We start from the raw sequence: 7,112 nt of genomic DNA, 5'->3' as shown, positions 1-7,112 counted from the left end.
CAAACAAAAAAAAAACCCTATCAGACAAACAAAATCCTTTCTTGAAAGACACTGTTTATTTTCTACATTTCTATAAAAGGTAAAGCTATTAAAATGATTTAAAAACTTGAATATTTGCACTTGCATAAAAAATAATAAGAAAAAACAAACAAAAAAAGTCAAAGTTTATATAGATGAATATTTTTGTGAATGTGTTTGCGTGAATTTAAAAGTGTGTGTGAGGTTGTGCTTTTTTTTTATAAAGTATGTATGAGTGTGAATGTCTTACTGAAGTGTGACCGAAAATAATGTCGGCACAATTTTTTCTTTTTGTTCTCGGTTTGCTTACCAAGATTTGTGAAACCAACGTGAGGCCATTTTGTCATTTAGTTTAAATGAGTTTTACTTTGTTTATTTTGTATTTCTGTCAAAGAATGTCTGTGTGGTCTCTTCTGAAGTGTGTGAGTGGAGTGCAGGTGTGTGTGTGTGTGTGTGTGTGTGTGGCACAGACATGAAGGTGAGGGAGGGCAATAGAACAGTGCATCCTTTTTTTTTTCACCAGCACTCATCCCCAGGTTGTATTTTTTTTTTTTTCCCTCTCCTTTCATTTGCAACCGAACTGGTATGGGTGCCACCTTCTTTGCCATTAGCCAACACTTGTTTACCTGCTTACCTGTTCTTTTGGTGGGAACTAGGAAGGTCTGGAGGTATGTGTGTATGTGTAACAGTCTCCATGATCTGTCACCACGGTTTCGCTTTCTGCATCTAAGCCACTCGACCACAACTCTGTGCCTCTGTGAGGTTCCAGTAGCAGAATGGGATTGAGGTGGACCTTGAATCTGTGTGTGTGTGTGTTTGTGCGCATACGGCTGTGCGTGTTAAGCAGAATGAGGTATCATAAGAGGTACTCATTGAATGAATGTGATGTGATTTTTGTTTGCGAGTGTGTGTGTGTGTGTGTGTATGTGTATGTGCATTTCCACAAGTGTGCCTATGAACTAAAAAGGGTCACAGTTCGCCGCAGCCATGGAGATTTAAGGCGGTTATTATGGGGTGGCGGAGCTGTTTTGAATCTGTGCCTCAATGGCTTACTAACCATGAGATCTTGCACGACGTGCTGTCTGATCATTCTCCGTGGGGCGTAGCACAGTCTGGAGATGGTTCATTTGAAAAAGGAAAAATTAAAAAAAAGTAGTCCAGTTTGATTTCTCCACGGGGATGTGAGCTTGTTGCCTTTTGTCCGCTCTCTTGCTCCTGGGCGATTGAGTAATTCTGATTGTGATCTTTGCTCTAAAAGTTCAAAAAAGTAAAAAAAAAAAAATGTAAAAAAAATAAAATAACTTGGCATCATACTGTGCAAAGTGCACAAATAAGGTGCACACAATGTTAGTAAATTGTTACGTATTCATTGTTGTTGCTATTGTTGTTGATTTCTTTTTATATATCTCTATATATAAAGAAATATATATGCATTATATTCAAAGTTAAAAGTATTTGGACTAAGGTTAAGCACTTGGGGCTGCTATTTTTTTTCCTTCAGTTTCATTGCCACCATGTGAAGTGTTGTATTATTTCTTTCTTAAAAAAAAAGAAAATGTTTGAATGTATTCCAAAAAAAAAAAAAAAAGGACAGGAGAAAAACCTGTGAAGCCGGAAGATTTTTTTCCTTTCTGTTCTCCGATACTTCAAGATACAAACGTGGAGAACCAAAAAGTGTTGAAAGGCAACAAAGAGGCTCATGGGATTGGAATCCTGTTTCTCACTCTGCTTTTGGATTATCTCATCTTACTTGTGGACAAAGAATGGACGCTTGATTGAACACACTGCCTCTTACAGTCCTGTTAATAACAAAACAAAAAAAAAAAACAATGTCATGATGAAATACATTAAGAATCTGACTTTTTTTTTTATTCCTTACTGGATATTTCATTTTTGTTGTTTACAAACCATGCGGATTACTTTGGATGCAGTTTTGGATTTTGACTGGGGAAAAGTAAACATGGGGTGGGAGATGGAGGTAGACATGGAGGTGCTGTAAAGACTGTTCAGGAAGCGACCGTTGACAGACGTCGCTCCCTCTAGTAGGTATTTCACCATCACTGTCAGGCCCCCTCCTGTTGTCAGACCTCCCCTGATGGGTGATAATATTGTTGCAAAGAACATTGCAGATCATTGCATATAAGATTGTCTCAAGCGTTTTTGTTTGTTTGTTTGTTTGTTTGTTAGTTACCTGGGTGCCCAATGGTGGAAAACCTCATTTTCATGGTAGCCATTTGTGTTTACCGATTTTAAGTCCTTAACTTCCCCGCCCTCCATTTTGAACTGAATGAATCATTGTGGTCAGGACTGGAGAAATTCAATAAGCATTCACAAACAGAGCACACCAGAATTTGTAGGTACAAGGAATCAGAAATGCATCTAGAAAGAACCCCCATTTTTGATGCTTCTCCCCACCCTACATTCTTTCAAGGACTAACTCCTGGCTTAAGCATTTTGTTTTCTTTTTGAGAAGCAACTCCAGGAACTATGGGACATGTCTTATGGTGAAAAGAAAAAAAGTCTGAATCCTGTAGATATGTAATCCATGAATGACCTCAAGCCACCTACCATCGATCGGGCAGTTTGTGCAAATAGAAGAAGAAAAGTCAACTCACCCCTATCCAAAATCCCCATCCATCGAGGGTTTGAAAAAGGTGTTTTTGTTATGGGCAATTCCTATTAATCATGAGGTAGTCTATGCAAAGGACTACCAGGATGTTTCCCAAACCCTCATGCTTACAAACAATAGACACTGCCCTGGCACACTTGCTATGCACTTTTTCTTTCGTTGAAACTGTGAGGTTCATCTGCATTGGGAGGGGAGCACCAAGTTTTGTGCCCACTCCCTTCATACAAAATGAATAAGTAAAATTGAAAAAAAAAAAAAAAAAAACTGAACTCTTGGAGGGATGAAAGAATCCCATCACCTCCTTTGTATATTGACATATTTTTGTACAACCTTCTGTTTGAAAGAAGAAATATGTGGGGAAAGATTAAAACGGGTTTGAGGCGACAGATGAAGGAATCTCATTATACATCAACAACTATGAATGTTTCTCCAAACAGTTTTTATACAGCAGGCTGAAAATTTGGGGGAGGGGGGGGACGTACATGGATCTTGAGTCCCCGTTATTGTTGAATGCGGGGAGGACATTAAAAGAGCATGAATGGGACATATTGCTGAATAGTACAAGCAAAGCCAGATTGTCACAGTACCACAGATTGGCAATGACTGCGCACTCTGTCCTGCATACTCACACTGTGGGAATCGGTCAGGATCTGCAGACATACCTGAGAATGAGTGGAGTCCCTTCAATGAGTCCCCTCAAGACTTGTGAATAGTCTGAAAATGTGGTTGATGGAATTGAAGACGTTCCTGACATCCATCATCCTTCGCAGAGCCTTGAAAAGATTTCGGTTGGACCTGCAGGACCATCAAATTGGTACTGATCTTTTTTGTTGAGATACTATATTCACTGGCTCCCATAAATGCTTTTCATGGACCTATTTCAAGACTTTGCTTAAGTTTTACTGATTGTTTGTGTTCTCTTTGCAGGATGGTCTTGATCCATGGACTTCAGGAACCAGAGCATCTCTTACTCCTTTCCATCCTTTCTTACCCCTTCTCTACACCCTGTCTCCACTCTCTTACCCCTTCTCTACACCCTTTCTCCACACTCTATTACCCCTTCTCTACACCCTTTCTCCACACTCTCTTACCCCTTCTCTTCACCCTTTCTCCACACTCTCTTACCCCTTCTCCTTTCTCCACACTCTCTTACCCCTTCTCTACACCCTTTCTCCACACTCTTACCCCTTCTCTAAACCCTTTCTCCACACTCTCTTACCCCTTCTCTTCACCCTTTCTCCACACTCTCTTACCCCTTCTCTACACCCTTTCTCCACACTCTCTTACCCCTTCTCTTCACCCTTTTCCAGCCCCCTCATACTCCTCCTTCCAGTTTCCTTTCTTTACCTCCTCCAGAGTTCAAAAGGATGGCTTAGGGCCAATAGAAACATGTTAGAAGATTGAAGAGAACACCTGATCATTGGCCACAAAGCTGAACCAGATAACTCTGATGAAGTCGAGGGTCCTAGTGTATCAGCTACTTCACACAGTCACTCTGGACTACTGCCCTTTCCTGCCCTCCTCGACTCTTAGTCTTTTCTCTCGGTGACCTTGGAGGACAACCAGAATCTACAGAGTTGGAAGTTCAGATCTATTGGGGAGATGGTCACCTCGGCTTTGAGGAACATAACCTTGGACAAATCGAGGAAATGCTTGAGGACAAAATCCTTGCCGAATAAAAGACATTTGGTTGGGTCTGTGCGACTGGACGTGTCCTGTTATCGGATGGAACTCTGAAGGGAGTGACCCAACCAACCAAGACCTTGACTGGCATACGGCTATTTCCTAGACCGACACCTTTAACTGCAGAGGGTCTAGAAAGATGCTCCTTTACACCTTTATGTGTGGAGATACTGGGTGCCAATGGCGATGGCTCTGATGTCAGTACAAAGCAGATGCCCATGCAACTAGAGCTTGCATTGTTACTCTTCCTGCATACATGTACAGAACACACAGACAAACAAGCATAACATTTTACATATTTCATAGCCAAGTGAAGTTTTCTCCACACAGTTTTCAACAAATAGCAAGGTTATTGAACCGCATTTGGCCTATTTGGCCAAAAGCACCATATTAATGTTAAACCCCCAGAAAGCATGTGTATGGTCACTGGAAGGTGATGTGACCATATATTCTGATTGTTGTAAATGTAGTGGACATCCTTAAATATATTGGCCTAGTCCCACAAAGGTCTTCGCTGCTTCAGTTAGTTGACCTCATTAGACCACTAGACATCCACAGGTTACACACATCAAAAAACCCTTATATACAAACACATACAAACTCCCCACAGACATCGTTGCAGACATATACACACTGTCAGACACATAGGATACACACATACTTAAACACCTTTTGATAGGTGGAATCTGTAAATAGTGTACAAAGTTGTATCCATTTTGCCATTTTTTTCTTAACATGTCTTTATTTTCCTGATCAACATGCCTTAACTGTACAGCATAACATTGGGTGACAAGAAAGACACAGAAGTGCTGAGTAATCCAAGTACATAGTTTAGCGACAAACTATGCTAAGTTCATTATGTAAGTAAGTGGTAAACTCCCTGTTCAGCCGGCCATATGGCTCTTTATAAGAGGGTTACCAGTTACTTTACATACCCAAGTTTGTCACTAAACCAAGTACTTGGAATCCTCTAGGTGTCTTTGGAAAGAGAGATTTGGAAACTGAAGTCAGGTCAAGAGTTATAGTCTCCAGGATGAATTAATGTGGGAAATTTGATTCACGTGTCAGAGGTATTCAACAGAATGGTACTAGAGACGAACTCAGACAGCTGAGACAATGGTAACTGAGAGAAAGACAGAGAGAAAGAAAATGACTCATGATGGTGGTTTTGCCTTTTGTTCCTGAAACGAACGACTTTGTAAAGATTTCCAGTTTTAAATGCCTCTACATGTAGCTGAGTTCACAGGCAAGGGGGATGGGAGAGCCGGTGTTCTGCTAAGTTGAGCTGAGCTGACTGGGAAAGGGTTAGCGTGCTAATATTAGCATGTTCAAAGTTTAGCCTACAGCCAAGCTGACCCTCTAACACACTTATTGGCGCCTTTATGGATGTGTGATTGCTCAGACAATTTGGGTGACTGTACTTGTTAACTTCATGAACTGCATTATGCAATCTTTTCTTTACCTAATCGTGGATTCCTTTCCTGTCCTTGTGTGACTTAAAATTGTGGTCTGTGGAAAATGTGCAACATGAAGGTTGCTTTTGGCCCCCAGATTATTGCATGATATTACAGACTGGCTTTGACAATTTGGTGCTTGGGTGGCATCCATAATATTGGGCTGTTGGCGGTTGTCCGCAAAATATTTTTTGCCTCCCAACTTTGTTTTGGTTGTGTTATAACTGAAATACTTATATTTTTGCCGATATTGTTCTTATACTTAGTTCGATATCTCACAGTGTGAGTAGTAGAGAGCATGGCCGAAAGCAGAGTTGCATAATGCAGTTTCAAAGGAGCACAACGTTTTGGGAAACTATACTTTATTTGATGTCTACCCGCAGAGCTAGATAACAGGATAGCCTACCTTTCTCCTCTTGGTGTGTGAAATAACCCAGTTTGATACTTTTAGCTTAGCTTAGCATAATTCACTGTTAATGGTTATACCCATAGATGTATATATGTCTATGGTTATACCAGTTAACCTATAGCTCCATGTTAGCTATAGGAAATCTGAAATGAGCCATTTCCAATAAATTATGCTATGCTAACTGTATCAAACTGGGTTATTGCACGTACAGAGAGGAGTGTTTGCATCCTCTTATCTGACTCTAGGGGTAGACAGTAAACAAACTAATTACCCAAAAAGTTGATGCGTTCCTTTAAAGAACCGCTTTAGTCTGCTGTCTGTTTTGCATGAAGCACAATTGGATAATCCTTCCTAATCATTGGATATATTTACAAAATGTTGATGGAATGCCAATGATTGTTTGAACATGCAGTAGTTAAGATGGAAATAAACTATTTTGTTTGGAAAATTAAGTGTACATCCATTAGCTACAAAAGGCATTTACGTTCTGCTAATGATTCTCACTTGTGGGAATTTGTTTATGCATTTTGAGGAAATGACAAAATAATTAGGCTACATTAATTGTCATCATTTTTTTTTTTTTTTAGTTGCCTCTGCTTGACCAGTCAGCTCAACCCCTTCTGCTTACAATTTATGAATGTTTTAGTGATAACAGAGTTAATAGGAGAAGAACAACCAACGTAAAACTGTACATAGTTTGTTTGTTTGAAGAGATAAAATGATTAAACAAATACAATAAAACAGATCTTGATTGTCAATTTTTGTATACAGATTTGACCTTTTGGACATCTTAAGTGTGGATATATGATAGAAATTGGAGCACATCGGTATATGTTCATCAAATACAATTTAAACTTGTTTATTGGGTAGGTAGGCCTACTAGTATAATGTAAAAAAATGCCTACCTTACACTGACAAG

At 39.7% G+C, this 7,112-nt stretch overlaps 1 long non-coding RNA gene across 1 annotated transcript in view; it reads left to right on the top strand.

The window, feature by feature from the left end:
* The window catches only part of LOC134059732 (uncharacterized), a 7,696-nt gene extending 758 nt beyond the window's left edge, over positions 1–6,938 (top strand). The window contains exons 1-2 of the long non-coding RNA XR_009935068.1: positions 1–3,461; positions 3,575–6,938. The exon at positions 1–3,461 is cut by the window's left edge and continues 758 nt beyond it. This is a non-coding gene — a long non-coding RNA (uncharacterized LOC134059732). The remainder of the gene's footprint in view (positions 3,462–3,574) is intronic.
* Positions 6,939–7,112: the final 174 nt, after the last annotated feature.

This window comes from Sardina pilchardus, chromosome 16 (assembly GCF_963854185.1).
Source record: "Sardina pilchardus chromosome 16, fSarPil1.1, whole genome shotgun sequence".
Classification (NCBI taxonomy): Eukaryota; Metazoa; Chordata; class Actinopteri; order Clupeiformes; family Clupeidae; genus Sardina; species Sardina pilchardus.
This window is presented reverse-complemented; position numbering and strand designations above follow the sequence as displayed.